We start from the raw sequence: 23,225 nt of genomic DNA on the forward strand, positions 1-23,225 counted from the left end.
ATCTGATAACAGGATGAAAACAAATATTTCACTGAAGAAAGTATCCGGAATGGTTAAATGTATTATCCACCAAACACAGTTCTTTTCAATTTAAATGATTGCCATATAGTTCTCCAGTTAATAAAAATGGAAATGTTTGATTAACTGAGCAGCTGTTCTTTATTGTTTTGCATTCTCCTCATAGCTTGTAAGCACTGAATTGTGCTGACTATGTAATTTGTATTTTATTCTATTAGTGGATATAAAGATTTACTGATTATTTCTAATAATTAAATTATGCATTTCAACTTTAAAAAAACCTAAACTTTCTATAATAAGAAAACAAAGGACCCCATTTTTTTTAATGGGCAAAAGATTTGGACAATTCACTAAAGTAGCTATATGGATGGCAATTAGGCATGTGAAAGGAAGCTCAGCATTATCAGTCATTAGGAAAATACAAATTTAAACCATGATAGGATACTACTATCCACCTATGAAAATGGCTATAACTAAATAAAGTAACCATAGCCAACGCTGGCAAGCATGTGGAGCTACTTAAACTCTCATACATCACTGGTGGGAATGTAAAACGATCTGTTTGGCAGTTTTTAAAGTGTTAAATATACATCTACCTTATGACTCAGCTCTTCAACTCTTAGGTATTTACATAAGATGAATGAACTGAAACAGGTGGATGAAATGTCCAGTAACAGGTGAATGGCTAAACAAAGAATGGTTTGTTCATGCAGTGGAATACAACTTGACAATTAAAAGGAATACAATATTGATACACTCAATAACATTGATGAACCTCAAAATAATTATGTTGCCTTCAAGATGCCATTCAACAAGGTGTATGATTCCGTTTAGAGAAAACTCAAAAATTCTCGAAAATGCAAAATCATCTACAGCGACAGAAAGATCAGGCAGTGATTGCCTGGGAATTGGCGGGAGTTGGGGGGGCAGGGAGAAGTGAGAGGTGGGGGATTATAAAGGAGCATGAGGAAACTTTTTGGAGTCTGATCTGTTCATTATCTTGATGTGATGGTTTTACAGATATATACATGCACCCAAACTTATGATATTGTATACTTCTTTACAAGTTCAATTCACTGTATGTCACTTCTACCTCAATAAAATTGTGCCTCCGTTGCCTCAACACAATGGCTACCTCCCAGCTTTGTCATTAGAATAAAATGAGTAGAAACTTTTAGAATGGCTCTTGGCTCGTTAGTGGTGAGGGCTCAAAACGTGTTGTTTCTTACTGTTGTTACAAACACGGAGGCTCAGAGCAAAGTTTTAAGAAAGGAATTTATTTCTTAGTAAGCAGGCAATATTACCACCTACATAGAAAGCAAAATAGTATAGGAATCAAATGACTTGCAATTAAAGTAAAATTTCTTAGTTGTCCTGAAATCCGTTTTTTGTACCTTCTTTAAAAAGTGAATTTTTATCTTAAAAAAATACAGTTAAAAAAAATAATCCTATTGACAGCACAGCCAATTTCAGGTGTAAAATAAGGATGCTTGCATGACAATTTCCCCCAATTCCTTATAATTCCCATTTTGCGATGGTTTAAATCCTTTGGAGGATCCTGGGAGATTTTCCCAGGAATACAGGTTTATGGGAGAGAAAGAACCAAGTAGGTAGTCTTTCTTGGCTCAGACGACATTACTGTTAAACATTAATTACTGAGAACTTATATTTCCTAAGACAAGCTCGTATCTGAGTGATAACCCAGTTCCCGCAACCCCAGAAAAAACGTACGCAGCCTGAAGTGGTTTTTACAAAGAGATCTTGGAGGGATGAACAACGTTCTCTCATTGGTTGAAGAGCTTGCCCAATATGCCCTATGCACCCTCGGGATTGGCTGAAGCAGGCCCGTCGCTGGACTGCTCCCTCAAGACTGGCGGAGTCAGGTTCTCCACTCCCGATACTGCTCCCTCGGGATTGGCTAAGGAAAGCTCTCCACACTCACTTCTGCTCCCTCAGGATTGGCTGAGGCGGAGTTTCCAAGAGCCATTCTGCTCTCCTAGGATTGGCTGAGGCAGGCTGTCCACGCGATTCTCCCTCTGGATTGGCTGAGTCTCTGAAGTTCTTCCCGCCTTCTCCTCGGCCGCCATCTTGCTTCCTTCCCCCAGGCTCTCATCAGTCAGCCCGCGGTGGAGCCCGGAGGCCAGCGGGTGGCTGAGCTGTGCGGAGGGAGGGGCAGGACCCCGGGGGTGACTCCCAGCATGCCTCCCCTCAGGTCCCGGCAGTTTTCCCGACCTCTTTTGCTCCCGGGCCCAGGCTGGTGTCCTCTCCTTGGCCTGCTCTCGGAGCACAGGGGTGGGGGACCCGCAGGCAGGGTCCCCCTAACCGGGACGAGGCCTTGACCCCTTCCAGTGCCCCTGTGGGCCCAAGTCAAGTCTGGAGGAGCCTCACCTCTGCCTCTGACCCTTGACCTTGGACATCAGTGGGACTCCAACCTGGGGTGATGGAAGATCCTGGTCTCTGGGGTTCGAATCCAGCCTGGGCGCCTGAATTTACCCAGGACTTCACGTGCATGCCTTTCCTTTCAAAACAAAGTTGAATGTTTTCCCCCTAACTTAACCAAGTGCCCTGGGACGTGGTTGCTTTTCTTGTGCTTCTGAATTTCTGCCCTTTCTATGCTCCTCGAGACTCTCCTAAGAAGTAGGGTCAGTGTCCCTCACAGATACAGAAACTTTGGGCTGAAATCCAGCTTATTCAGTAAATGTGGAGAAAGAGCATTATCGGGATGCTCTAGTCCCCAAGGAGGAGGGCAGAGAGGGAGCTCTGGGAGGGTCCAGGTGGATTTCCTCAGGGAATGAGTGCTTTTTTTCCTCTCCTCCTTAAAGGTGAAGGACGGAAAGTGATACAGATGCAGCTGTGTCCTTACCCACTTCTTTTTTTCTTTTTTTTTTTTTGCGGTACGCGGGCCTCTCACTGTTGTGGCCTCTCCCGTTGCGGAGCACAGGCTCCGGACGTGCAGGCTCAGCGGCCATGGCTCACGGGCCCAGACGCTCCGTGGCATGTGGGATCTTCCCGGACAGGGGCACGAACCCGCGTCCCCTGCATTGGCAGGCGGACTCTCAACCACTGCGCCACCAGGGAAGCCCCTTACCCACTTCTGTTCTCACTTTTTAGGTGTAAGAGGAGGGAAGAAGACATCATGAGGATACGGGCTCATGTTTCTTCTTCTGACTCAGTTGGCCTCTTTATTCTGGATGTCTGTCCTTCCTCATGGTCAAAGAGAGACATGGCCCCTTGGATGGAGCTCCCGTAAGTTTGTCTGGCAGCATGGCAGAACCGGTACTTTTGTTAGTGGTACGAATCTGGCGTTATGCTTAAGAGCTGAACTTGAGGGAAATGGTCACAGTTTTATGACCTCTGCAGGTGACTGAACCTCTAAAAGCCTCAGTTTCCCCACATATATAGGGCAGCACATCTACATGATAGGGTTGCTGTGAGGTACATGTGGGAAGAGCTTGGTACAGTGTCTTAGGCTTTGCTGTGACAAATCACTGGCCTCAGACTCTGAGTAGCTCAACCCAACAGCCATTAAGTTCTTTTATTTATTTGTTTGTTTGTTTATTTATCTATTTATGGTTGCGTTAGGTGTTGGTTGCTGCTTGCAGGCTTTCTCTAGTTGCATCAAGCGGGGGCTACTCTTCGTTGCAGTGTGTGGGCTTCTCATTGCATTGGATTCTCTTGTTGCGGAGCACGGGCTCCAGGCACGTGGGCTTCCATAGTTGTGGCTCATGGGCTTAGTTGTTCCGCAGCATGTGGGATATTCCCGGATCAGGGATAAAACCCATGTCCCCTGCATTGACAGGCGGATTCTTAACCACTGCGCCACCAGGGAAGTCCTGGATATTCCTATTATTTTATTCTTTTCAAATTTTACTTTCAAAAAATATCTTAAATTTTGATGTCTTTTATTTATCACAAGAGACTTTTTAATATATTTATTGTTCACTTATTGATACAGCCTGTCTTTTATTAATTCCCTTTTCATATCTTAAAGAAGTGACGATAATGTTGATCTTTTCAATTATTTATAAGAGCTGCTAATACATTAAAATTATAAAGTCTTTGTTTCTTATGTATGTTATAAAGACCTTCTCTTAGTTTGTCTTTAAACTTGTTCCAATTTTTAATCTGAAACTGAAATGTGTAACTTTCTAAAATAACAGTTTTTAGTTTAATGGTTTTTCTGTTGTCATATGTTTTCCCTATTGATTATATATTTCTAAAATTCACTATGCTTTAAGAACTTTCTTTTGAATTTAAAGATCTTGAATCCAGGTAAAACTCATTTATTCTAATGTGTGAACTAGGAATTTAACACTAATTGTATTTGAGTGCAGTCACTTGTTGAGCTAACATAGTATACTGAATACTTCCCACCAATCCCAAAGGCCCCTTCCATTTGGTAAAGTGCTAAATACCCTTCCTCCTAGGCCTGTTCTCTAGCTCATGATCCTTTTGAATTTTTTCCTTATGGTAAAAATGTCAGAAAGATGCGCGCCTAATGGTTCAGCACAGTCATCTCTGGGAGGCTGTGTGAGATACTTACCCCCGCTTCACTTGTGTGCATTTTGACTAACCTTCAATTTTCGTGTATTGAATCTTAAATTTTGCACCCCCCCTTACTTCTTTTTCATTCACATTTTTAAAAAATTGCTTGGGGAATTCCCTGGCGGTCCAGTGGTAAGGACTCCAAGCTCTCACTGCGGCGGGGCGGGTTCCATCCCTGGTAGGGGACCTAACATCCCACAAGCCCGGCAGCAATGCCAAAAAAAGAAAAAAGAAAAAACAAATTGCTTGGCTGGGCTAATTTGGTTAACTTTTTCATCTGTGTTCTTAAATCTCTAGCTGGCGGCTGCGAGGAGGCCCCTCATCTCCAGGTCGTGGTGATGGTGATGCAGAGCGGTAGGGGCTGGGGTGCTGTGGGGGTGATGTAGGGGCGGGGGCGTGGAGGGGGAGGGGCAGGTGAGGTCGGACGAGGAGAGGTGGGGATGACGTGGGAGCGACGGGGTTGTGGGAGTTGGGGCGATGTGGGGGGGTGGTTGGAGGTGGAGAGGGTAGGCCCCCGCCCCACAGTGGGCGGAGCTCGCCGAGGACCTAAAACGGCGTCGGGCTTTGTGCGCAGGCGCGCGTCTCCTCGGCGGGGCTCCCTGGTGGTCTCGGGACTGTCTGGGCGCGGCCGCGCGTGGGGCGGGCGGTAGGCCCTGGAGGTCGGCGCCCTGTTAAGCGTGGGCCTCCGGAGGCTGCGAAGAGGGGCGCGGGGCGGAGGCAGAGGCAGCGCCGCCTGGGCCGCGTCCACACTGAATGGGGGGAGACTGGGGGTCCCGAGCGAACGCGCGGGAAGGGCCGCGTTTGTGGGAGAGGCCGCGCTGGCTGCGGCGTCTCCATCCTCGTAATCGCCGAGGAGGCCCGAACGCGGCCCAGAGGACTGAGCGACAGACCCCATTGGGCCCCGCAGCCCGGGGAGGAAAGACGAGCCCCGTGATGCTGCTCGGCTCGGCGTGGCGCGCGTTCCTCGGGCCCGAATACGAGGCTTGCGGCGGCGGTTTGCATCCCGGGTTTCCTTAGTTCCCTTAGACTGGTATTCGTCTGTCCCAGCGCTGTCCGGAGACGCCCCGCAGCTGTGCCGTCCAGGGGCCGAGGGCTCTTGAGCCGCGGGCGGCCCGCCTTTGTCCTCAGCCTCCTCTGCGGTCGTAGAAGTGCGGCCTGAGGTCTCTGGAGCTGCGTGTTCTCCGAGAGGCAGATCTGGCACCCGGATGAAGGTTCCCGCTGAAGTGAATTTGTCCCCTAGGCTCTACTGGAACAGAGCATCTCTACTGAGCCGGAAGGAGGGGGACTCCAGGAACGGGAATCTCACAGGGAAGAACCCCCGCTCCCTGTAGCCTCTGACCCAAGACCCATCGGAGCTTCAGAAGAGAAGCGGAAGAAACCCCGAAAAGGAGCGTATCGCCCGGAGGGCCGAGGCTGGAGTGATTTCACCACCATCAGCTGTGAGTCACTTTGGAAGAGAGAAGGCAGCTGGGACTGAGTGAGACATGTGGTGGGGGAGTGGTGGGATGCTGGGGGATTCCGCAGCTGGGAAGCTTTTATCTTTAACCCCACCCCAAACGGCACCCTCCCCTCCCTTCATTCTCCACCAGTTCTTTCCAGAAGCTGGGCAGTGCTTTTCTGTCGCTCCTGTTCTTAGAGTCAAGAGTAGTCGTTCCCAGACGGTTTGCCAGGATTATCTTTTTTTTTTTCATTTGACAGAAGGGAAAAAGCCTGAAAGGGGAAATGACTTGTGAAGAATTGGTAAGAGGCACACAGAAGTCCTGGTATGTGCTGTCCACACGTTTCCTCTTAAAAAAATCCTTTTGAGGATGTCCCTGATGGTCCAGTGGTTAAGACTCCATGCTTCCAATCCAGGGGCCCGGGTTGATCCCTGGTCAGGGAATTAGATCCCGCATGCATGCTGCAACTAAGAAATCCACATGCTTCAACTAAAGATCCCCTGTGCTGCAATTAAGACCCGGTGCAGCCATAAAAAAATAAAAATAAATAGATAAATATTAAAAAAATCCTTTTGAGAAACAGCAAGTTAGAAGAAACAGTTTTTCTTTTTAAAAAAACAAGTTTAAGGCACCTATCCCTTTTCTCAAAACTTTATGAGGATTCTCGGACTCGGGGTTAACATCTTGGTAGTAAAACAGTTACGCAAAGTAGCCTTTAGGGTTTTCCCCCCTGCTATATGTTTTAATGAAGGCATCATATTTTGAGATGCTATCATTTGCTTAATAATTCTGCTTTCAGTATTTTTGTGTTAGTGAGAGGGGAACATAAATAGTTAAAGGAGTAGGGAACATTGTGGGTTTAAGGAGTCACGAAGGGGCAGGTGTTAACCTTCCTCTCCTTCTCCAGGATTAAAGGTTACCCAGCTGGCGTGTGGAAGTTTTTAGGAAGAGCGTTGAGGAGCTCTCATCATCCTGTTCCTCTTTCCTCCTCTTCCAGGAATGCCTTCCCAGGTTTTGACAGTCTTCCAAGAACAACAGAAAATGAACAAATCCCAGGTGAAGTATTTCTTTTCTCTATTCCCTATTTCATTTTCCAGTGGATTTCATGGCTTTTATTAGGGTGTTCATATATTAAGATGGAAAAGTGGAAATAGATAAAAAGCCACCAAAATGGGATTCATCCTATCCTTCCCACCCCTCACCTTATCCTGGGTGGCATCTAGGCTCCACTACCTTTAAGACGTCATCATTTCTTAAACCTGTCTTTTCTACTTAATTCTTTCTCCCCTTATCAGAGCTTCATCTTCTCTCCCTGGCACTGTTGGAACAGTTTTTTGCTTCCTTCTCCCCGAGGTTAAGTCTGCCCTCCTGAGTAATCTGAGATGCTATTCAGGTGATGCCACTTCAGTATGGAAACCACTTGAATAGCTTCTGGCCCTCCAGAGGGGAAAGGCTGAGTTCTTATGAAATTAAGGCTGTTGAGAACAGAACCACTTCCTATTTCTCTTTGTTTTATTAAATATTTTTTAAAATTCTCATATTCTACATTTTATTCAACAGTGATTGATTAGTGTGTGAGGTACTGAACTGTGTGCCACAGACTCTGCTCAAAACGATGTAGAGACCTGGTCCCTTTTTGGTGGAGTTCACAGTTTAGAGGAGAAGGTGACATTTAAAGAGTAAACATGTAACAGTGGTCTCCAGTGACCCCAAACCTGACATAACTTCCTGAACACATCCGGTTACCGCCCACCTGTGCGTCTCACTCATGTCTCTGTCCTGCGGGCTGACCTGGGAGCCCTGCTCCACTTCCTTTCCTGAGTCTCCAGTTCATCTCTCAGGAGCTAACTTGGGGGAGATCTCTTCCAGGAAGCCCTCTCCTCTTTGTTTGTCCCCCCTTCCCCTCTGTGCTCCACAATGCCTCTGCTGTCCCTGTCACTGCACTTTGTCCATTGTATGGAAATTACCTGTTTGTGTCTGCGTTGACAGGCCATTAGCCCTTCAAAGTCCAGTTGCATGCCGTGTTCATCTTCATATTTTTCATTCCTCACCCTGTGCCTTGCTCCTGGTAGGTGCTCATCACGTGTTTGTGGCTGAATAAGCAAATGGAAGGCTTGGGAACCAAACTCTGCTCTGACTGGATAATCATTCTACCTGAATACAGAGCAGGGCCATCCAGGAGAAATGGGGTCTCCTTTCCCTTCTCTGAATGCTATCTTGGATCATGCAAGGTGGAGTATTTTTGTCATTGTTGCTTTTGTAAGAATTCGTGTTTGTTTGAGCAGTATTAGGTTTACAGCGAGGTTGGGCTGAAGGTACAGAGATTTCCCATATACCACCTGCCCCCAGACACCTACAGCCTTCCCCATTATCGACAATCCCCACCAGACGGTACGCTTGTTAAAGTGGATGAACCTACGCTGACACATCATTGTCACCCACAATCTATAGTTTACATTAGGGTTCACTCTTGGTGTTGTACATTCTGTGGGTTTTGATGAATGTATCACATGTATTCACCATTATAGTATCATACAGGGTAGTTTCACTACATTTAAAACTCTGTGCTCCACCTGTTCATCCCCCACTTCCCTCCCTGCCTCCCCTCCCCCCACCAACCACTTCAGTGTCTCCATTGTTTTGCCTTTTCCAGAATGTCGCATAGTTGGAATCATACAGTATGTAGCTTTTTCACATTGGCTTTTTTTGACCTAGGAATATTCATTTAAGATTCCTTCGTTTCTTTTCATGGCTTGATAGCTCATTTTGTTTTAGTGCTAAATAGTATTCCATTGTCTGGATGTACCACAGTTTATCCATTCACCTACTGAAGAACATCTTGGTTGCTTCCAAATTTGGGAAGTTGAGAATAAGGCTACCATAAGCATCCGTGTACAGGTTTTTGTGTGGACATAAGTTTTTAACTTCATTGGGTGAATACCAGGGAGCATGATTGCTGGGTCATATGGTGAGAGCATGTTTATCTTTGTAAGAAACCATCAAACTATCTCCCAAAGTAGCTGTGCCATTTTGCATTCCCACCAGCAGTGAATGAGAATTCCTGTTGCTCCACATCCTCACCAGCATTTGGTGTTGTCATTGTTCTGGATCTTGGGCATTCTAACAGGTGTATAGTGGAATCTCATTGGTTTAATTTGCAGTTCCCTAATGACATGTGATGTGGAGCATCTTTTCATATGCTTGTTGTTTGTCATCTGTATATCTTCTTTGGTAAGCAGTCCCTTAAAGTCTTGGGATGTTTGTTTTCTTATTGTTGAGTTTTAAGTGTTCTTTGTATATTTTGGATAATAATCCTTTATCAGCTGTGTCTGTTGCAGATATTTTCTCCCAGTTTGTGGCTTGTCTTTCAACTCTCTTGACAGTGTCTTTGACAGAGTGGAAATTTTTCATTTTAATGGAAATACAGCTTATCAGTTATTTATTTCATGGTGCTGTGTCTAAAAAGTGATTGCTAAACTGCAAGTCATCAGATTTTCTCCTGTGTTATCTTCTAGGACTTTTGTAATTTTGTATTTTACAGTTAAGTTTGTGATCCATTTTTAGTTAACTTTTGTGATGGGTGTAAAGTCTGTGTTTAGATTTTTTTTTTGCATGTGGATGTCCAGTTATTCCAGCACCATTTTTTGAAAAGACTGTCTTTGCTCCATTGTATTGTCTTTGTTCCTTTGTCAGAGATCAGTTGACTACATGTATGTGGGTCTATTTCTTGGATCTCCAGTTTGTTTCATTGATCTATTTGTCCTTTCACTGTCTTGATTACTGTAGCTTTACAGTAAGGCTTTAAGTCAGGTAGTGTCCGTCCTCCAACCTTGTTCCTCTCTTTCAATATTGTTTGGCTATTCTGGGTCTTTTGCCTATTTAAAAGTTTAGAACCAGTTTGTTGATATCCACAAAATAATTGACTGGGATTTTGAGATTTCATTGAATCTGTAGATCAGGTTTGGAAGAACTGACATCATGGTAACATTGAGTCTTCCTGTCCACAAACATGTAATATCTCTCCATTTATTTAGTTCCTCTATTTCTTTAATCAGAGTTTTACAGTTTTCCTCATATGCATCTTGTATGTATTTTGTTAGATTTATACATAAGTATTTCATTTGGGGGCGGAGTGAATGTAAACAATACTGTTTTTAATTTCAAATTCCACTTGTTCATTGCTGTTATATAGAAAAATGATTGACTTTTATATATTAACCTTGTGCCCTGCAAAATTGCTATAATCACTTAATAGTTTCAGGACTTTTTTGTTGATTCTTTCAGATTTTCTACATAGACGATTTTGCCATCTGACAACAAAGACAGTTTTATTCCTTCCTAATCAGTATACCTTTTGTTTCCTTTTCTTGTCTTGTTGCATTAGCTAGGACTTCCAGTACAGTGTTGAAAAGGAGTGGTGAAAGGGGACATCCTTGCCTTGTTCCTTATATTAGTGGGAAAGCTGCTAGTTTTTCACCATTAAGTATGATGTTGTCTGTAGGCTTTTGTAGATATTCTTTATCAAGTTGAGGAAGTTCCTCTTTGTTCCTAGTTTACTGAGAGTTTATTTATTTATTTTGGCTGTGTTGGGTCTTCATTGCTGTGTGTGGGCTTTCTCTAGGTGTGGCAAGCAGGGGCTACTCTTCGATGTGGTGCATGGGCTTCTCATTGCGGTGGCTTCTCTTGTTGCGGAGTATGGGCTCTAGGTGCACAGGCTTCAGTAGTTGCAGCATGCAGCCTCAGTAGTTGCGGCACACTGGCCCTAGAGTGCACAGGCTTCTGTAGTTGAGGCGTGTGGGCTCAGTAGTTGCGCTGTGTGGGCTCTAGGGCACGTCGGCTTCAGTAGTTATGGTGCATGGGCTCCAGTAGTTGTGGCACGTGGGCTCTAGAGCGCAGGCTCAGTAGTTGTGGTGCGCAGGCTTAGTTGCTCTGCGGCATGTGGGATCTTCCCAGACCAGGGTTTGAACCTGTGTCCCCTACGTTGGCAAGTGGATTCTTAACCACTGCACCACCAGGGAAGTCCCGAGAGTTTTTTTTTTTTTTATCATTTCTCAAATGCTTTTTTTGTGTCTTTTGATATGATCATGTGATTTTTGTTCTGTAGCCTATTGATGTGATGGATTATATTAATTGATTTTTGAATGTTGAGCCAGCTTTGATATCTGGAATAAATCCCACTTGTTTGTGGTGTGTATTTCTTTTTATATTTTGTCAAGGATTTTTGCGTCTAAGTTCATGAGAGATATTTGTCTCTGGTTTTCTTATCTTGTAATGTCTTTGTCTTGAGACAAAGAGGTAGGAACTATTCCCTGTTTCTATTTTCTGAAAGAGATTGTAGATATTTAGTATAATTTCTTTCATAAGTGTGTGGTAGAATTTATGAGTGAACCCATCTAGGCTTGGTTCTTTTTGTTTTGGAAGGTTATTAATTATTGACTCAATTTAAAAATACAGACTTGGGCTTCCCTGGTGGCGCAGTGGTTGAGAGTCCGCCTGCCGATGCAGGGGACACGGGTTCGTGTCCCAGTCCGGGAGGATCCCACATGCCGCGGAGTGGCTGGGCTTGTGAACCATGGCTGCTGAGCCTGCGCGTCCGGAGCCTGTGCTCTGCAGTGGGAGGGGCTGCAACAGTGAGAGGCCCGTGTAACGCAAAACAAACAAACAAACAAACAAATACAGACTTATTTAGATTGTGTATTTGTTCTTGTGTGAGTTGGGTAGATTGTGACTTTGAACAGATTGGTCCACTTCATCGTTGTCAAATTTGTGGGCAGAGAGTTACTCATTATATTTCTTTATTATTTTAATGTCAATGGGATCTGTAGTTATATCCCCACTTTCATTTCTGATATTAGTAATTTGTGTTCTGTCTTTTTCTTAGTCTAGCTAGAGGTTTATTAATTTTATTGATCTTTTCAAAGAATCGGCTTTTGGTTTCATTGATTTTTCTCCATTGATTTCCTATTTTCAGTTTCTTTTGAAATTTCATTTTGATTCTATTCCAGTTTTTATTATTTCTTTTCTTCTGCTTAGTTTTGATTTAATTTGTTCTTCATCTAGTTTTCTAAGGTGGAATCTTAGATGACTGATTTTAGATCTTTCTTTTTTCTAAATATATGCACTATAATGCTATAAATTTCTAAGTATTGATTTTGCTGCATCACACAATAAATTGTGTTTTAATTTTCATTTAGTTCAAAATATTTTAAAATTTCTTTTGAGATTTCTTCTTTCACCCATGTGTTACTTAGAAATGTGTTGTTTAATCTTGTATTTTAGAGTTTTTCAGCTATCTTTCTGTTACTGATTTATAGTTTAATTCCGTTGTGGTCTGAGAGGTTAGACATTGTATGATTTCTGTTCTTTTAAATTTATTAAGGTATGGTTTATGGCCCAGAATGTGGTCCATCTTGGTGAATATTCCATGTGAGTTTGAGAAGAATGTGTATTGTGCTTTTGTTGGATGAAGCAGTCTATAGATGTCAGTTAGAGCCAATTGACTGATGGTGTTGTTGAGTTCAACTATAGGCAAACCTCAGAGATATTGTGGGTTTGGTTCCAAACCATCTTAGTAAAGCGAATATCATAATAAAATGGGTCACACAAATTTTTCGGTTTTCCAGTGCCTATAAAAATTATGTTTACACTGTACTGTAGTCTGTTAAGTGTGCAATATTATGCCTAAAAAATGCACATAACTTAATTTAAAAAATGATGCTGTTAGAAAAATGATGGCAGTAGACTTGCTCGATGCAGGGTTGCCACAAACCTTCAACTTGTATTAAAAAAAAAAAAAAGGCAGTATCTGCGAAGCACAGTAAAATGAGGTTTGTCTTTGTGTCTTTACTGATTTTCTGCCCGCTGTTTGTGATAGAGCTGTGTTGAAGTCTCCAACATTAGATTCCGTCTGTTTCTCCTTGTAGTTCTATCACTTTTTGCCTGATGTATTTGACACTTTGTTGTTAGGTGCATACATGTTAAGAATTATTACCTCTTCTTGGAGATTTGACCCCTTTATCATTATGAATGACTTTCTTTATCCTTGATAACTTTTTTACTTTGAAGTCTGCTATGTCTGAAAATAATATAGCCACTCCACTCCTGCTTTCTTTTGATTAGTATTATCATGGTGTGTCTTTCTCCATCCATGTACATGGTGGGGGAGGGGTGTTCAAACTCTTACCTTCAATGGAGTTTTCACCCCCTCAGTTTTTTTGTTGTGGTAAAATACACATATAAAATTTTTGATTTTTAGATAACTAATAAGGACCTACTGTATAGCACAGGGAACTCTACTCAATACTCTGTAATGGTCTACGTAGGAAAAGAATCTAAAAAAGAGTAGATACATGTATATGTATAAACTGATTCACTTTGCTGTACACCTGAAACTAACACAACATTGTAAATAAACTATACTCCAAAAAATTTTTAAAAAAATCACTTTAACCATTTTAAGTATTCAGTAGTGTTAAATAAGTACATTTATAATGTTGTGCAACCGTCACTACCATCCATCCACATGACTCTTTATCTTATAAAGCTAAAACTCTGTACCCATTAAACGATAACTTCACATTCCTTCCTCCTCCTAGCCCCTGGCAACCATCATTATATTCTCTGTCTCTATGATTTTGACTATTCTAAGTACCTCATATAAATGGTTTTATGTAGTATTTGTCGTTTTGTGCTTGTCTTATTTCACTTAGCATAATGTCCTCAAGTTTCATCCATGTTGTAGCATATGTGAAAATTTCCTTCCTTTCTACTGTATATACATAACACATTTTGCTTATTTATTCATCTGTCAATGAACACTTGGGTTGCTTTCACATTTTAGTTAATGTGAGTAATGCTGCTATGAACATGGGTGTACAGATATATTTTTTTTAATTTAATTTATTTATTTTTGGCTGTGTTGGGTCTTCGTTTCTGTGTGTGGGCTTTCTCTAGTTGCGGCGAGCGGGGGCCACTCTTCATCATGGTACGCGGTCCTCTCACTGTCACGGCTTCTCTTGTTGTGGAGCACAAGCTCCAGACACTCAGGCTCAGTAGTTGTGGCTCACGGGCCTAGTTGCTCCGCAGCATGTGGGATCATCCCAGACCAGGGCTCAAACCCGTGTCCCCTGCATTGGCAGGCAGATTCTCAACCACTGCGCCACCAGGGAAGCCCCAGATATTTTTTTAAGATCCTGCTTTCTGTTCTTTTGGATATATACCCAGAAGTGGAATTGCTTGGTCATACGGTAATTCTGTTTTTAATTTTTTAAGGAACTGCCACACCCTTTTCTGTAACAGCTGTACTGTTTCACATCCCCACCAACAGTGCACAAGAGTTCCCATGGCTACACATCCTCTCCAGCACTTGTTATTTTGTAGTGGTTGTTGTGTTATGTTTTGTTTTTTGTTTTCATAGTAGCCGTCCTAATGGGTGTGAGGTGGTGTTTCGTTGTAGTTTTAATTTGCATTCCACGAACGATCAGTGATACTGAGCATCTTTTCATGTGCTTATTGGCTATTTGTGCATTCTCTTTGGAGCGATGTCCAGGTCCTTTGTCCATTTTTTTTTTTTTTTTTCTTTTTGCTGTATGCGGGCCTCTCACTGTTGTGGCCTCTCCCGTTGCGGAGCACAGGCTCCGGATGCGCAGGCCCAGCGGCCATGGCTCACGGGCCCAGCCGCTCCGCGGCATATGGGATCCTCCCAGACCGGGGCACGAACCCGTATCCCCTGCATCGGCAGGCGGACTCTTAACCACTGCGCCACCAGGGAGGCCCCTCTTTGTCCATTTTGAGTTGGATGTTCGGGGAGTTTTTGGTGTTTAGTTTTAGGGGTTCTTTATATATTCTGGATATTAATCCCTTACCAGACATATGATTTGCAGATATTCTCTCCCATTCTGTGGGTTGCATTTTACTCTGTGGATAGTGTCTTCTGATGCAGAACATTTTTAGTTCCCAGGGACTCCCGTGTGTCTGTTTTTTCTTCTGTTCCCTGTGCCTTTGGTGTCATATCCGAGAAATCATAGCCAGATACGGTGTCATGAAGCTTTTGCCCTGCTTTCTTCTAAAAGTTTTATAGTTTTAGGTCTTACCTTTAGGTCTTTGATCGACTTTGAGTTAATTTTTTTATTTGAGGTTAAGATCCAACTTTACTCTTCTGCATGTGTCTATTCAGTATTCTCAGTCCATTTGCTGAAACGACTATCTTTTCCCCATTGAATGGTCATGACAACCTTGTCAAAAAGCATTTGAGCATAAATTTGAGGATTTATTTCTGGGCTCTCTATTTTATTGCTTTGGTCTGTTTGTTTTTATGCCAGTACCACACCATTTTTAGTACTGTAGCTTTGTAGTATCATAAGGGATATTGGTCTGTAGTTTTCTTGCAACATCTATGTCTGGCTTTGTTATAAGGGTGATGCTGGCCTCATAGAATGAGTTAGGAAGCGTTCACTCCTCTTCAGTTTTTTGGAAAAGTTTGAGAAGGATTTGTATTAGCTCTACTTTCTTTCTTTGGTTGTGCTGTGCAGCATGTGGAATCTTTGTTCCCTGACCAGGGATCAAACCCATGCCCCCTGCAGTGGAAGCGTGGAGTCTTAACCACTGGACTGCCAGGGACGTCCCAGTATTAGCTTTTCTTTACATGTTTGGTAAAATGAACCAGTGAAGCCATGGTCCAGGACTTTTATTTGTCGGAATATTTTTGGTTACCGATCCAATTTCCATACTAGTTATAGGTGTATTCAGAGTGCCTATTTTCCTCATGATTTAGTCTTGGTAGATTTTATGTTTCTAAAAATTTTTCCATTTCATCTTGGTAATCCAATTTATTGGTGTACAGTTGTTCATAGTACTCGCCCATAATCCTTTTTATTTCAGCAGAATCGTTAGTAATGTTCATATCTTCATTTCTGATTTTAGTAATTTGAGTCTTTCCTCTTTTTTTCTTATTCCATCTAGGTAAAAGTTTGTCAAATTTGTTCATCTTTTTTAAAAAACAGTTTTTGGTTTCATTTTCTCTGTTTTTCTGTTTTCTATTTTGTTTACATCTGCTCTAATCTTTATTATTTCCTTCCTTCTGCTAGCTTTGGGTTTAATTTGTTCTTTTTCTAGTTCCTTAAATTGTAATGTTCGGTTGTTGATTTGAGACCTTCCTTGCTGCTGTTTAATGTAAACGTTACAGCTACCATGGTGATTGCATGCCTGTCTTCACCAGCTCCTTATTTCTTCAGTGGTCACACCTCCCACCTGTGGAGGCACAGGATATCTCAGTGCTTTCTTCTCCATTGGGAAGAAAACAGGAGGTCGATTACATTTAAACTTTTAATGAGGAAAAAAAAGATAAATTAAGCTTATCATTATCATGTGGATTAGCAGAATGTATATAGTACTTATTAAAAATGAATAAATTGGGGGTGCTCGAAACTTTACTGCCAGGAGGGTGATGAAGTATTTTGGAGACCACTCAACTACATGATGAGTCCAGAATTACTGCACAATGTGCTGCTGAACACATTTGCAGTTCTTCCTCTTCTTGTGGCCCTGCCCTGTTCCCGTTCCTGTCATACTGCTGTGTTTTTCATACCTCTTTGACTTTGTGTATGTGTTTGCACCACATTAATGAAGATCTGCTATTGTGAATCCCAACCTGACAATACAAAATAGTCATATCTCCTACATTATATAATACTGATTCTAGCATAGCTCTAATAATACCATATTACACGATAATTATTCATAGGTATGATTTGTCTCCTTACCAAGATTTAAGCTCCTTAAAGGCCAAATAAAAATGATTGATTTAGGGGCTTCCCTGGTGGCGCAGTGGTTGAGAGTCCACCTGCTGATGCAGGGGACACGGGTTTGTGCCCTGGTCCAGGAAGATCCCACATGCCGCGGAGCAGCTGGGCCCGTGAGCCATGGCCGCTGAGCCTGCGTGTCTGGAGCCTGTGCTCTGCAACGGGAGAGGCCACAACAGAGGACCGTGTACCACAAAAAAAAAAAGATTGATTTAGCTCAATATTGGCAGGCTAGGGCAGTTTCAGACACATGGTAGAAACTTCAGTTTTTTTTGTTTAAATTAATATGTTAATATACCATCTGGATTTTCCTATTATGATATCACTTTATCCCACAAAGTAAACCACAAAACAAGGTATAGAATAGGCAGCCTATATAATATTTATGGTAAACTCTCAAAATCAACATGTTAAGAATTATTTCCCATCTCTCTCACATCACCCAATACTGATCTCTTTGGCTTGAACAGAAGTGTGCTGGCCAGGGATCCGTGTCATTCAAGGACGTGACTGTGGACTTCACCTGGGATGAGTGGCTACAGCTGACCTGTATGCAGAGGACCCTGTACCGGGATGTGATGCTGGAAAACTACAGCCACCTGGTCTCCATGGGTGAGGAGTCTTCCCTGTGTAATGCCTCACAGTGTGCATTTCTTTTCTTAGCTGCCAAAACTTATGATCCCTTGGTGGAGCTTTATGATATTTGTACACCTCATGGGTCAGAAATGATTGCTGCTATTGAGCACAGAAAGAATGTTTCTGTTCTCACTTCCCTAAAGAAAGGTTCAAGTGGGCACCATTATCATGTGAATCCTGAAGCGGCACCTTCATTGTCCTTCAGGGCCCCAATGTCCAAGCAGCTTGTCTGAAGTCTTAACCCTGTATCTCACTCACAGGGTACTGTATCAGCAAACCAGAGGTGATTTTCAAGCTAGAGCAAGGAGAAGAGCCGTGGCCATTAGAGAGAGCATTTCCATGCCGGAGCGATCCAGGTGAGTTAGTCACTATCAGGTGAAAAAAAAGAAGCCACTGGAAAAGCAGACCCAGATGGATTGGTCCAGAAGTTGAGACCTTTGGTCTCTGTCTCAGTAATTCTGTGTAGGGGCTTCAGACCTTGGGAAGTAACTGAATGGCAAGCCAGCCTGCCTCAGATAACCTGAACCACATTTCCGTCCACCACTCTTAAGTACCAGCGCTTTCCTCTCTGGGCTGACTGTTAGGGAAGGTGACCATTCTTGTGCCCAGTGTTGACCCCCTGCCTGCCTCATGACCTTTGTTCTTGGTTTCTCCTTTCTAGTATTCATCTTCTCTCCATTTTCATGGACTATTTTCTTTTCAGTTTTCCCTGCAGGCATTTATTAATTCATTTTGCAGATATGCTTACTCTGTGCCACCCATGCTCCTGGTGTTGGAGATACACCGATGAACAAACACTGTTCCTGAGCTCCTATAGCTTACAGGCTAGCAGGAGGAGGAGACGTGAATAAATAAGTTTACACGTCCAGTGGTGACGAGAATGGTGAAAAGAACTAAAGCAGGAGATAGAGAGCGGGGTGTGCTCTTGTAAAAGGTGGCTGGAGAATGCCTTTCTGATGAAGTCAGCATTAGAGCAGATAAAGAAGTAAGGAGGTGAGTCATGTGGATTCTGGGGGTTCCAGGCGATGGAACAGCCACAGGGCCAAGTTCCTGCAGCAGGAGTTTGTTGGAAGTGCTCTGAGAAAAACAGGGATGTCAGAGTGGTGGCAGGGGAGCACCTTAGAGGGATGCTGGTGGGAGGTGACATCAGACAGGTAGCCAGGGGCCAAATGATGTCTTACAGGACACAGTGAGGGCTTTGACTTCATTTGGGGCGAGTTGGGTAGCTATTACTGGATTTCTGCAAAAGAGTATTTTTTTAAATTAATTAATTTATTTATTGGCTGTGTTGGGTCTTCGTTTCTGCGTGAGGGCTTTCTCCAGTTGCGGCGAGCGGGGCCCACTCTTCATCGCGGTGCTTGGGCTTCTCATTGTCACGGCCTCTCCTGTTGCGGAGCACAGGCTCCAGATGCGCAGGCTCAGTAATTGTGGCTAACGAGCTTAGTTCCTCTGCGGCATGTGGGATCTTCCCAGACCAGGGCTCGAACCCGTGTCCCCTGCATTGGCAGGTGGATTCCCAACCACTGCGCCACCAGGGAAGCCCCAAAAGAGTATGTTTTAAAAGAATTTCTTTGCTACTATGCAGAGAAAATTGGGGACAGGGACAAGGGTGGTGGACAAAGTAAAAGCATAAAGACAGTGTGAAATGCTGGCTCCTGAAATACTGACCACCACCATTGTTGAGGCAAATCTTAATTTATTGCTCACCCTGACAGTCTTAGCATCTTGGAAAAGAGTGAACAAAGTCAGGTTATTTATGAGATTTGAGGGTATAGTTTAAAATATATTTTTTTAATTCAGGGGCTTGATAACCTTTGGGTTAGAATTATGATTTAACAGTTTAGGATTTGTGGACAGGTCTTGGAGAATAAGTAGTATAGTATCTATGGGAAAGGTGAGAAGTTTGTTTAAAAGGGCTTTGAGGAAGCTTCTGAAATGAACAGTAAAATCATTTGCAACTTTTATCTTCCTGGGCATGAGTTTCATGGAGCAGGAAAGTCTGCCGGTGAACACAGTAGAACAGTAGTCATGGTAATGCAGAGAGTAAGCTGTGTGGATGTTGACGGTTTCAGCTCTCGACAGCAAAGAAGTGTTTGCAGTGGCTCAGATGTGAAGTGGGGGGTAGATGTGATGACATGTGGCTCCATGTTTGGAGAGTAGGATTTGTTGTTGGGTAGGATGTGGAGTGAGAGAACGGGGTGGGGAGCCGAGGATGACCTCAGTATTTAGTCTGAGCCACCTGCTGGGGTGGGAGGTGTTCACTGAGATGGGAAAAGTGGGGAGAAGCAGTTTGGGGCAAATTTTTTAGGAAGTGACTTTGAGAAGTGTCAGTGACTTGAGATGATAATTAATTATTCAAATTTAGTTGTTGATGAGGCCCTTGGACATACAGATCTGGAGTTGGAGAACAGACAGGAGTGCAGATTAAATTTGAAAGTCATGAGTTGAAAGGTGGTATGCAGACATAACTGGGCCTTGGGGAGTGGATGTGGATAGACAGGAAAAGAGGCTGCAACCCACAGCCTTACAACATGTAGGAGTCACAAGCGTAACAGAGAAGAAAACCCAGAGAGGTGTCTGGAGGCCAAGAAAGGTGCTTGTCAAGAAGGACACAATGAATTTCTAGTTTGAAATTGGAAATATGAAGTCAGCGTTTTCCCCCTTTGTTCCTGTAAACCATCTAAAACCAACTAGGAGATTGAGAAATGAATTGCAGACGGGTATTTTGTATAAATCTGAGAAATAGCTAAACTTGAAACCATGACATAAGGGGAAGAACTGTTGAAAGCAATAAAAAAATCAGGCTGGGTACAGGCACCTGGAATTGGAACCAGAGAGAGACTTCCAGGGCTGCTGACCTCAGAAGGAAATGCAAGGTTACTAACCCTTGGTAAAACATCAGGAAGGGATTGAACAAGATTGTGGCAGGAACTTCCTTGTTACCTGCTTTGGTTCTGAGAAGCAGAGAAGTGGGATTCAGGGTGGGATCACACACATAACCCTTAACTGTGTAAAGTATTGGTCTTTGTAGCATTTGGGGGATAAACGAGACTTTGCCCGTGAAAATGCCCAGAGGTTTTCTGAGAGAAATAAAAGATAATCAAATACAATGTTATGTCCTTGGTCCTAAGCAGCCAGTGCAGGATGCATGGACGTTTTCCTAAGAAAAAAAAAGGGAGAAAGAGAAAAAAAGAAAAGGCAAAAAAAAAAAAAAATTAGTAAGTGAAGAACATGCACCTGAAAAATATTGTCATAGAAGAGAGAAATATTGTGACCAAGTATCTCACTATGAATGTTTCACAGCTTAATGAAGCAATTGCCTTTATGATGCAAAAGCACAAGGAACCATATATAAGCACTGAGGGGAGAGATGAAGCGAAACAGGAGATTGTCTGAAAGCTTCCAGTGCTCAGGAATGAACTGGAAGAAGAAACATCCTGACAGTAAAATGTGTAGAATTGGAAGGAGCACAAGGAGCTGAAAACATAGTGAGGGCCCTGGAAGAGAGAAGCACAGGAAGTGAGCAGATGGAATGGGAATTGGGGCACAGTTAAAGGGGTCACATGTGGAAGACTGGAAAAGGAGGTTCAGCATGCACACCATCCAGTCTCCCATGTGGAAAGCCAGAGATAATTGAATAGAACAAATATTTAGAGATACATTTCAAGGAAACTTCCTGGTATGAAAGAAGACTGGAGTCTACATGAAAAGGACTAACTTAGGGGAAACTAACTCAGAGTTGTCGCCACCATGGTGTATCCTAGGGAAGTTACTAGATTTTGAAAGAAAGAAAGATTCTTTTTGGTCTGCAAAACCAAACAATTAAGTCATTTAAAACCTTGTTGAGGAATATTGACAAATATAATTTGTATATATTTAAAACGTACAGTGTGATGATTTGATGTACATACATTGTAGAATGGTTACCAAGATTAAGATAATTAACACATCCATCACCTTACGTAGTTAACAGGTAATTTGTATGTGTGTTTTGGGGGGGGGTGAGAATGATTCAGATATATTTGCAACAGCATTCAAGGGTAGATACCATATTGTTAACTATAGTCACCATGCTCTACATTAGATCCCCAGCACTTGAATTAAGTCTTTTTTCTTTTAAATTCTGGCTGTGCTGCTCGGCTTGCAGGATCTCAGTTCCCTGACCAGGGTTTGAACCTGGGCCACGACAGCAAAAGCACTGAATCCTAACCACTAGACCACCAGGGAACTCCCCAGTCATTTTTAAGGGAGAGAAAAAAAATCAAGTTGATCTCAGACGTCCATAATAACATCCAGTGCTTTTAAAAGCAGTGGAGAAAGAATTACAAAATCCTTAAGAACTAAAAGTAAATCCCAATAACTTTATATGTAGACAAAATGTTATTCAGCTAAAGTAACAACAGTAAGTTTGAACATGCAAGAATACAGGGAAATATTGTTCTCATGAATTCTTTGTAAAGAATTTTCTAGAACATGAACTTTAATGAAGAAATGGTAAAGTATAAAATAGCAGAAGATTGTTTTTGAGTGCTATTTATATTTAAGTGAGAACTAAGTCTAAAACTGAAGTGGGGATTGATTATCAGGATAGAATGAAAACATAAAGGACTTAAGATTTTAGGATTATTAGATATAAAATTTTAAAATTTGTTGGAATAGCCAAGTACCAAAATAAACAAAGCAGTTTAGAAGGCTAAGAAAAACTAGGGGGAGCTTGCCCTTTCAAATTCAGTGCTAGCTATTGGCTGTAGTGTGATATTGATGTAAGAATAAACGGATCAGAAGTAAGGTTCCAGAACTAGCTCCACGCATATGGAAATCAGATATGTGAGAAACAGACAAAGGGGAGGTAATTCAGTAAGTGCTGTTGAGAAAATTATTCATATGGAGAAAACATTTGTCTTTTACCATTATAGAGAAATCAATTTAAAAGTAAAATATATAAAACTTCTAGAAGAAAGTATAGTGGAATATGTTTATAACTATATAAAAGGGGAATATATGTACACTCTTGATATATATGTATCATCATCTATGTACAATCCTTATGAAAGGGTTCTCAGCACAAAAAATACTGTTTTAGAAGGAAAAAAATAGATTATATTAAGAACATGCACTCATTACAAAACACCATAAAAATTCAAGATTCATGGCATAGAGTGAGAGAAGTTATTTGTAACATATATAACCAGCAAAGGCTTAATATCCAAAATACATTCATGGCTTTTCTCAAACAAATTTAAATAAGGCATTATACATTATTCATTTTACTTAATTTCTGCTTTCTCCCACTGGAATGTAAACTTCATGAGAACAGGGTTTTTTTTCTTTCATGTCTATGTTTCCACTGTCTAGGATAGTGCCAGCCACAGTTTAGCATTCAATAAAAGTTTGTTGAATAATGAACTCCTACAATTCATAGGAAAAAGTCAAACAACCCAACAGAGAAGTGGACAAAAGACATACATGAAAAGGAGACACAAGTGGGAAACAAAAACACAAATGATAAATGAGAATATCTACAACTTCATTGGTAATAAGAGAAGTAAAAAGTATGACAGTGAAATAGCATTTTCTGTGCTCAAATTTGGCAAAAATTAAGATGTCTTTCAATAGCAAGCAGTTTTGATCACATGATCATTCTGTCTCCTGGGAAGAGTTTGTCAAGAACTAGGTCCTACAGTGTCCCTTCCCTGTACCTCATCTGTTCCTAAGAGTTAAGGTTTTCGCTTTACCCAGTGACTGAAAAATTCCCACGTCCTCTATCTCCGCCTCATCTGCCCTCTAC

This window comes from Mesoplodon densirostris, chromosome 16 (assembly GCF_025265405.1).
Source record: "Mesoplodon densirostris isolate mMesDen1 chromosome 16, mMesDen1 primary haplotype, whole genome shotgun sequence".
Lineage (NCBI taxonomy): Eukaryota > Metazoa > Chordata > Mammalia > Artiodactyla > Ziphiidae > Mesoplodon > Mesoplodon densirostris.